This window comes from Corvus brachyrhynchos, unplaced genomic scaffold (genome assembly GCF_000691975.1).
Source record: "Corvus brachyrhynchos isolate BGI_N302 unplaced genomic scaffold, ASM69197v1 scaffold101, whole genome shotgun sequence".
Taxonomy (NCBI): Eukaryota; Metazoa; Chordata; class Aves; order Passeriformes; family Corvidae; genus Corvus; species Corvus brachyrhynchos.
The window spans coordinates 9,427,577-9,435,934 of record NW_008237239.1 but is presented as its reverse complement, the minus strand read 5'-3'; the positions used below and the strand labels follow the sequence as shown (position 1 = coordinate 9,435,934).

The 8,358-nt window shown below is 39.2% G+C and overlaps 1 protein-coding gene across 8 annotated transcripts in view; it reads right to left on the bottom strand.

The window, feature by feature from the left end:
• Positions 1-8,358, bottom strand: part of BCAR3 (breast cancer anti-estrogen resistance 3) — a 94,281-nt gene that overhangs the window by 27,392 nt on the left and 58,531 nt on the right. The window lies entirely within an intron of this gene.

The window sequence follows — 8,358 nt, the reverse complement described above, 5'->3', positions numbered from 1 at the left end:
GCATGAATTTCTTTTTCTTTCAGAATTAGTTCACAGTTTATGGCTAATACCTTCTTCTCTTTCCTGCTAACTTAGCTGTCATTAGTCTAACTAGCTTTGCTGGTCAGCATATCAGAGCTGTCTTGCGCATAAAAATAAGGCATTAAGACATTTGTTAACTTTAGACTTCTGTTTTTGAAAGTCTCCTCAGTCCTGTCAAAACAAAGTGCTTGTTTGTGTGAGATTTAAACCAGTTCTAAATATAACGGAAAGATAAAAAAAAAAAAAGTTACATCACCAGGGTAAGTGGATGCCTTTAAAATATCAGCTAATTATCTAAAACTGAATACACTAAAATACTTTCCTTTAATACAAAGGATGTGTATCTTGGATGTGTAGCACTCAAAAAGAAAATTTACAAGTCACTTGGTCTCTGTCAGAGCTTGGCTTTTCAAAAGTCTTTACCACCCTTTCAACATTTTACTAACAAAAGGATTTGAGGACACGGAGGCAAATGACCTCTAGGTATTCTAGACAGCCAACACAACATTATACTCCATTATTTGTGTAAATGCTTATTTTCTATAACTATCCGACACAAAAATGTCAGGCCAACCTGCTCCTTTGACAGCACGTATCAGCAGACGACATCCCAAGTGAAATGTCCAAATGCTCCTTCTGCAGTCCTCTCCACAGGCTAAACTGTATGTCAGCATGTCTCCAAAAAGAGGCAAGACAGACACACACACACAATGCACCAGTCTCATTCTAATTATTACCGGTAAACACAGCTCTGAGAGATCAGGAGCTTTACTTCCCTAGGCTTTATCAGTAAGAGTACCCAAAATGCTTAATAATAAAAATCATCATCATCATCATCTGCTCTCCACACATTACATACTCCCCCTTGTGGCTCATGTGCTTATAGACAGTGAAAGATCAACAGTAAGGTGTTGCATGGAGTTAAACATAAACATTTTCATGTCCCTGACAGCTTTTGTTTTAGTCCAATCTAATGAAACTAAACTTTTGCTATTAGTCCAAACTATGAAAACTAAAAAAAAACCACTCCCCCCCTTTTTTTTCTTTCTTTGAAAAGTAAGTGCACATCACCATGTACCTATATTTGCTTTCACTGACACGGACATTTTGACTTGGGTGTATTATCAAAAGGCCAGGTTGGATGGGGCCCTGAGAAACCTGGTCTAAGGACAGGTGCCCCTGCACAAGGCAGGGGATTGTAACTAGATATCTTTTGAGGTCCCTGCCAACCCAAACCATTCTGTGATTCTGTGATAACTCAGCATTTGAGAACCACTGCGATTAATATTTTGGAGAAAACAGCTAATTCATTTAAATCCAAGTTTCAGAAGATCACCAGAGATAAAGTAAGACCTGATTTTTGTACCCCAAGACTTCTAGCCCCTGTTTCAGATTCAGACCTTTCCACCTTATGTTTCTCATCTGTAAATAAGACTGACAGTAGTTACTGATCCTCTAACAAAAGTATTGGAAAGGTCAATTAAGTAGCTGCCACTAGTATTACTATTGGTTCCAAGGAAATTAAATTAATTTTATCATTTTCAACTCAAAGCTCAGTGCATGTAGTGGCATTTGAGGACTCCAGACCAGACATCATTTGAGAGTTAATGAGTAATAACAGAAGAAGCAGAATACAGACATTAACTGAGTCAAATCCATGGTAGGATAACATGTAAGATTAACCATTAACATGCAAAGATAGAATGCTTACTCCTCTAAGAGGTATCTGCATTTTATACTTACCAAAGCATCCTCAGCATTACAGAAGATGCTCCCATAAGCAAAATACCCCAAACTCCATTTCAGCATCAGGAGAGGGGAATGCACTGCTAAAAGACTTTGCAAGGAAGGCCAGAATAATTAGAAAGCCACTATCCACTTGGCTCAATTCATTTAAGGATTATCATTCACAAAGAAAAAAAATTCCCCTTCACACTACTCTTAACTCCCCTTGCCCCTGACCCACAAAAACCAAAAACCTCAACCAACCAAAAAACCCACAATCCCCACCAACCACAGAAAAACCCAGATCTTAGAGCTAATCAGGCCATTCAGGAACTGGGGGCTGGGAAAGAACGAAAAGCTCCAAACAGGAACAGGCTAACTTGGGATTTCTCTTCTAGGGAAACATGAACTAGGACAGTAGACTGAAAGTGCATTGTCTGGCAGAGCTGTAGAATCATACTTCCTGCATAATTTACTGCAAACACCAGCTTACATTTTATTCATCACTTTGCAGCCAAAAGATTACAGGACTGCTGACTCAACCTTATTTTCAGAGACCAGCCTGTTGGTCAAACAAAATTCAACATGAGAAAATACTGAAACTAACTAGTGGTGTTATATTCCATCACTAATGATGAGTAACAGCATTGTATCAAATAGGGTAAGTTTTCTTTAACTTCAAATGAACAGAGGAAGATTCTCACTATGATTTCAGGGGAATTAAATACTTGAGAGCTGCTGCATTTCAACTACATATGTAACTCCTTAAGTACTTTTTTGATTTTTTCCTGGGCTGATGAAAGCTTTTAGGAATAATTATCATACATACTTAAAGAAATAGTTGCCCTTTTTGAGTAGAGAAAGGACAGACATTGTAAGAAACAAGTCTAGAAACAAGGCTGAAAAAAAAATTCTACTACCTGAAATTTTGCTATCACCAGAACAGGACTAAAAGACAAGATGCTTTGTCCAACTTATTGCAACAGCCCAAACTTATCCCACTAGAAAATTGAATATAGGTTATGAATAGAAGACAGATGGACAAAACAAAAAAACCCCAACAACCTTCCCCCCACAAACCAACCAACAACATAAAACCAAAAGCGCCCAAAACCAAATCTCTATGCGCGAAATACCACAATTTAGGAAAAATTTTCCCACAATATCAATTAAAAGATCATATGACTAATCTAGTTTGGGAGGTAGAGCAGATTATTTTGGGATGATAGCGAATCTCTTCCGCTTTTTCTTTTTGCAAAAATCAGAACATCTATTCTAACAATCTCAGTGACACCCTGACAAAAAAAAAACCCAAACAAACCCTCAAGTTCCCTCTAGGACTACTTCTATAACTTAATGACAGGGAGGAGTGGAAAAATTCCCCCCCATTCTGTGCCACTTGAGAAAAAAGCAACCAACTTCCAACAGTCAGGCTCCTACAAGAGTTACAAAGAAATTATTATGAAACGTGATTTAAATAACCATGGCTTGATTAAAAATATCCAGTCAAGTGTTTCTTTTCCAGCAGAGGGCAGTGCACAACCAGCAACCACCCGTCAAGAATCAAATCGAAGGTTTTCATTGAGATCGATAACTACATGCATTAACACTGGATTGGCTCTAACAGAGTCTAATCTGTGTCATCAGAACTACACAGCTTACATGCAAGAAGCAACTGCTGCGGAATGATGTTTGTGAAACTTCTGTTCCTGCTAAGTAGAGAAATATATATATATATATATATATAAAGGAAATATCTCTGTCTGAAGCCTTACTGACATCACTGATGATCTCTGAGTTGGGACAAGTCCATAATGACAGAGATGTGTAAAGTCCAAGTCGGCCACATGGGCATACTCCTTTTCTCCTCAACAAAACACATTCCATCGGATAATTCCACCTTCTGTGATACTGTTGCCCTTGCTGCAGTTGCAAAAAGTGTGGAAAAGAAGTCCTCAAACCACCCTACAGACTCAGAAAGAACCTCCTGATCATGTGGTGCCTTAATGTCAGGCATTCCTCCCAGCTCTGATACTTAATGCTGTCAGACAATGTAGAAACCCAACAAACTTTCTGCTCACAAGTTACAGCTCGCTTCCCAACAGGCAAGTCTCTGCAGGAGTGTGATACACAGCATGAACAGGAATACACTGGAGTTGGCAAATTTTCCAGTGAGGTGGGGATTTCTCTTATATATTTCCATGTCTAAAAAAGGCTGCTTGCAAGGAAATTTCACTGTCATCAGGAAAAACTGTTTCCCAAACTGTGGCTACTTGTCATGCCAGCACAGATTTTTTTCTAAACTTTCCTAAACATACATTCACACACACAAACTTTACTTTTGATCACCCTCTTACCAGAGCATCTTCAGCCAATAGAATGGTGAGAGTCAAACACCCACACCTATATTGGATTGGCATCCACAATATTATGAATTTGTGCAATTAACTATACAAACCATGCATCAATAAATCTCATAACCTAAGTTCCCTGAAGTTGAATTAAACCCACAAAATATTGTCCCATCTTGCAAAGCTATAGATAAGGATCAACACACTGGAATGTCATCAAAATTTTATTTTCAGTTGCACTAACCAAAGCTATGATGAATGACAGTAATTTCTATGACAGTTTGCTTTCTAACAAAATCAAGGAAGAGTAAAAATAGGGAGAAAAATTAACACTGTGGGGCTGAGACGAAAGAATCCTTCAGCAGAACTTCACAAGAAACTCTTTTCTGTAGCTGTAACTTCCTTAAACAAGCAACAGTTTTTTCAAGTCTGAATCTAAATATAAACTTCTCTCATGATCATGCTGAGCAGACAATCAGTCATAAATTTTGCAATTTTTCCACTAATGGAATAAAATACAACTCCAAAACTTCAGGCCACAGTAATATTTATCAACTCACTGCTGATATGTATTTCTGTAATTATTAAGCACTATTTCCACAGGAAATGCTCGAAAGGCTTCCATGAAAGGAGGAGAGACATCTCTTTTTTTTTTTCCTTTTCACCCTGATATAGCCTCAGTAATTACAGCACAGATTTCTATGAAAAGATCCTTAAGTATTTATAGTGAATAGGAATGGGACAGTAAGCTATCTTTAGTTCACAAGAATTTCATCAAAATGACTCACAAAAAGTTCTCTGACACACTCAAATCTGCCAGCACTTGATTCTTTCTCCCCTGCTGCAGGAATCTTTTCCGTGGATGTGCGGACTCAGGGTGTGGGAAGAACCTGCAGAGACTACCAATGGATCTATTATTTGGTTCATAAAACTTGTAAAAATCTCACAGAATGTACAACGTGCTATTGTGTCCCTGAATCTCTTTCATGACTTGGGCAGCAGCCTGACTCAAAGCAGTCTGGCCTGTTTTCACTTCTACCATAAAAGGTTTTTTTTTTGAAAGAGCCATTTAACTGTGACCATGGTTTCAGCAGCACTGTGAATACAAAGGAAGAGTTGAAGCCATATGGACACTCCAGTATACTCAGACTTCAGCAAATCAGTACATTTTTTCCCCCCCTTAGAACTTGCTTTTGCATAATTAGCTCTCTTTATATACTGAATGAACTAATACATCAATATTCAAGAGGTAGTAAACTGCAACTTGTGAGAGATGTGATTTAGATTAAAGAATTAGAAACCACAGTCTATCTATTGGTTCATCTACAGAGAACATTCTCTTAAAAGAAAAAAAAAAGATTAATTCTATAATCAGTGTTTTCTGTCTTGTATTTTGAGCAGAATAAAACAACAGAAAAAACCAATTTATTTTGCCTTTCCTCTGTTCCTTCTGAATACAAGGACTTAATTATATTATTTTCAGTGACCAGATTTCAGCAAGGAAAGGTTTGTTAAAAAGCAAATTGCTACACTCAGCTTCAAAGTTTACCATCAGTCTATCTGTTTGTAGTCACTATGGCCACAACAGACATCATGTTGTTGTTCTCACTGTGAACGAGCACACAACCAAAACCAGCACACTGAACCGTGTTACTCTTCCTCATGCCTATATGAATTCTCCACGTTCTATTTACAGCACTGTCCAGTTCTGAAGAGATGCTGATCACTCTCCAGCAGGAGCACATTCTAAACAAGTATTAATTACCTTTCTTATGGGACTCACAGGAAACTCCAGTAGCATGCTTGCACCACTGCAGAAACAGTGTTGATCTGCAACTGTGAAGCTGGATGGTCAGCTCTGTGCCCAGGTCTTTTTGTAAAATTACTTTTTAAATCTAGCTAGTTTAAAACTAGCTGCTTGTCTTGAAGGACAATAGGTATGACTGTGCAGCCTGAAAAGCGGAACAGTTATGAGAAAGGCACCTATCTGAATCTTTCAAAACAGCCACCTACAATGAGCGTGTCAGGGAGCAACAGGAGTGGGGCTGCTCCCTACGGGATGGCGACCTGGGAGCACAGGGTGGGCAAGGTACTCACAACAAGGTGCAGTCCCACAGCACCCAGATGCAACCAAGGTGAGCAGGGTGATCACACCAACAGGAGGTCACATTCCGGAGAGCCTCAGGCCAGAGAGGTAACAGGCCAGGTACAAAGTCTGTCCCGAGCTTCCCACACAGCACTTGGGAAACAGGACTAGGGGCAGGTGCACCCACTGAGCAACTCAGGAGGGGCCTGAAGGCCCCATCGTGATGCAGCCCTTGCTCAGTGGGTGTGGGTGGAGGTCCCAAGTGAGGCTGGCCAGGACACTCGAGAACAATTAGTGCCCTCAGGGCCCTGACACAGTACCATTTGCTCTGTTACCACTGTAACTCTTGGGTAGAATTGCCAGAAGCCAAATTACCCTAACACAAATTTGTGCCATGCATTACTTTCAAGATAATGCAATTCTTTCAAGGCAAGTTAATTCGAAGTCACTCTTCTCTTTACAGCCTGAAGAGTAAACATGAGAGAAACAAGAACCAGTATCAAGACTTTACAATTACAACATACAATCAGTTCCAGTGTTAGTTTTTATGTAAGAGTCATACACCACATATGCTTCATGCTCAAGTTTATATGTGTTTTCAATCAGTAAATCAACGCTTCTCTGTTGATAGACAATATTAACTATATTTTCCTGTGCACCAGAAATATAAATCTCTCATTCAGAACTTTCGTATTGTGAATCAGCAAAATACAATTCCCAAAAGTGCTCTTGTTGTTTTCTCCCTCTTCTCTTACTCTTTTCCATTTAAAGGTTGTTTTTTTTCCCACTGAAGCAACATCTGTCAAAGCCTACCTGCTAGTTCAAACTACGTATGTACAGATTATATACCAAAGAGACTTGTACAAATGGCAATGGTGGTATAAACATGCTACAGAAGTCTGTTTTTTCAGCTTCAGAAGGTTAGTGTTCTGCATTTTATACCTGACTTAACACTGCCACCATAATGTATTTGAGGATCTGGAAAACTTATAAACATTAATATAATAGTTACCATAGGGTAAGACAATGAACACATACTTGATAAAACTGAAGCCAACAAAGGGATCCAAGATCCTGTTGGTATGAATTCACCCACAACTTTACAGTTAGAGTTAACTGATAAACAAAGTACTGATGAGAGACTGCCTTTATTTATGATTGATTGATTTCTGTGTAATAACACATTTCTGGAATCAGTTTTGTTAGCAACACAGACTTTTACAGACAAAAAATGTTTTGGGGAGTTATAATTATTAGAAAGCAGTTTCTGCATATTTTTCAAAGTTGTAGTTTGAGATTTCTTGTCTAGAATTCCTGTTATAATACCACTAAACTAGGGTCCAAACTCACAGTTCACTAAAGGTAGGGATATAGACAGGAAAAACTGAAGAAGGAAGGAGAAGAGAAGGCATTGGTAACCCTTGTATTCTTCCTCTTAAGTCTCTTTTCCCCAGGCTTTCCTCCTCAACACCAAAGTTTTAATAACTAAGCTTAGCACCACTACTATTGAGAAGAGTCCAAGACAAGCTTCTACTAGAAAAGATGAGAAACCACATTTATAATACAGAACTTGCTGCAACAAGACAAGACACACATATTGATGAATTGGCACATGATACCTCTGCCTTCTACTTAGTCACATTATTAAAACTCTAGCAGCATACTCGGTACAGCACAGTGCAAGACACACAGTAAATTAAATACAGCAATTAACATGTCCGCGACTTTGTTGCCTCTGGCATCCCCTCCTGAGAAGTCTTTTGGCCTTCTCTTCTCTACTTTACCACATCCCAGCTTTAGGCTGGGATTGAGGCCAGGGACCTCACAACACTGAACTAACTACCTGTTAGAGCAGAAATCTAGCAGCTGTTCTGAGAGTCCTGTGGCAGCCACTTTTCCAAGGATCTTTGCATTCTGCTCTTCCCCTTCCCTTCCACAAAACCTTAATTCCTACATCTACCCCAACCCTAGACAGAAAGTGCAGCAAAGGACTCTGCCACACTTTCAGACAATTACTTTCCTCTGACAATCCCCTCTCAACACTGCATTACAATCTCCTAGTTTACTTCTTCAGTCAGCCTGAACCCTAACCTGGGCACCTCTTAATTTCCTTCAACTGTGAGCATCCACAGGGGGAATTCTAGCAGCAAAACGCCATTTAACTGGTTCTCCTCA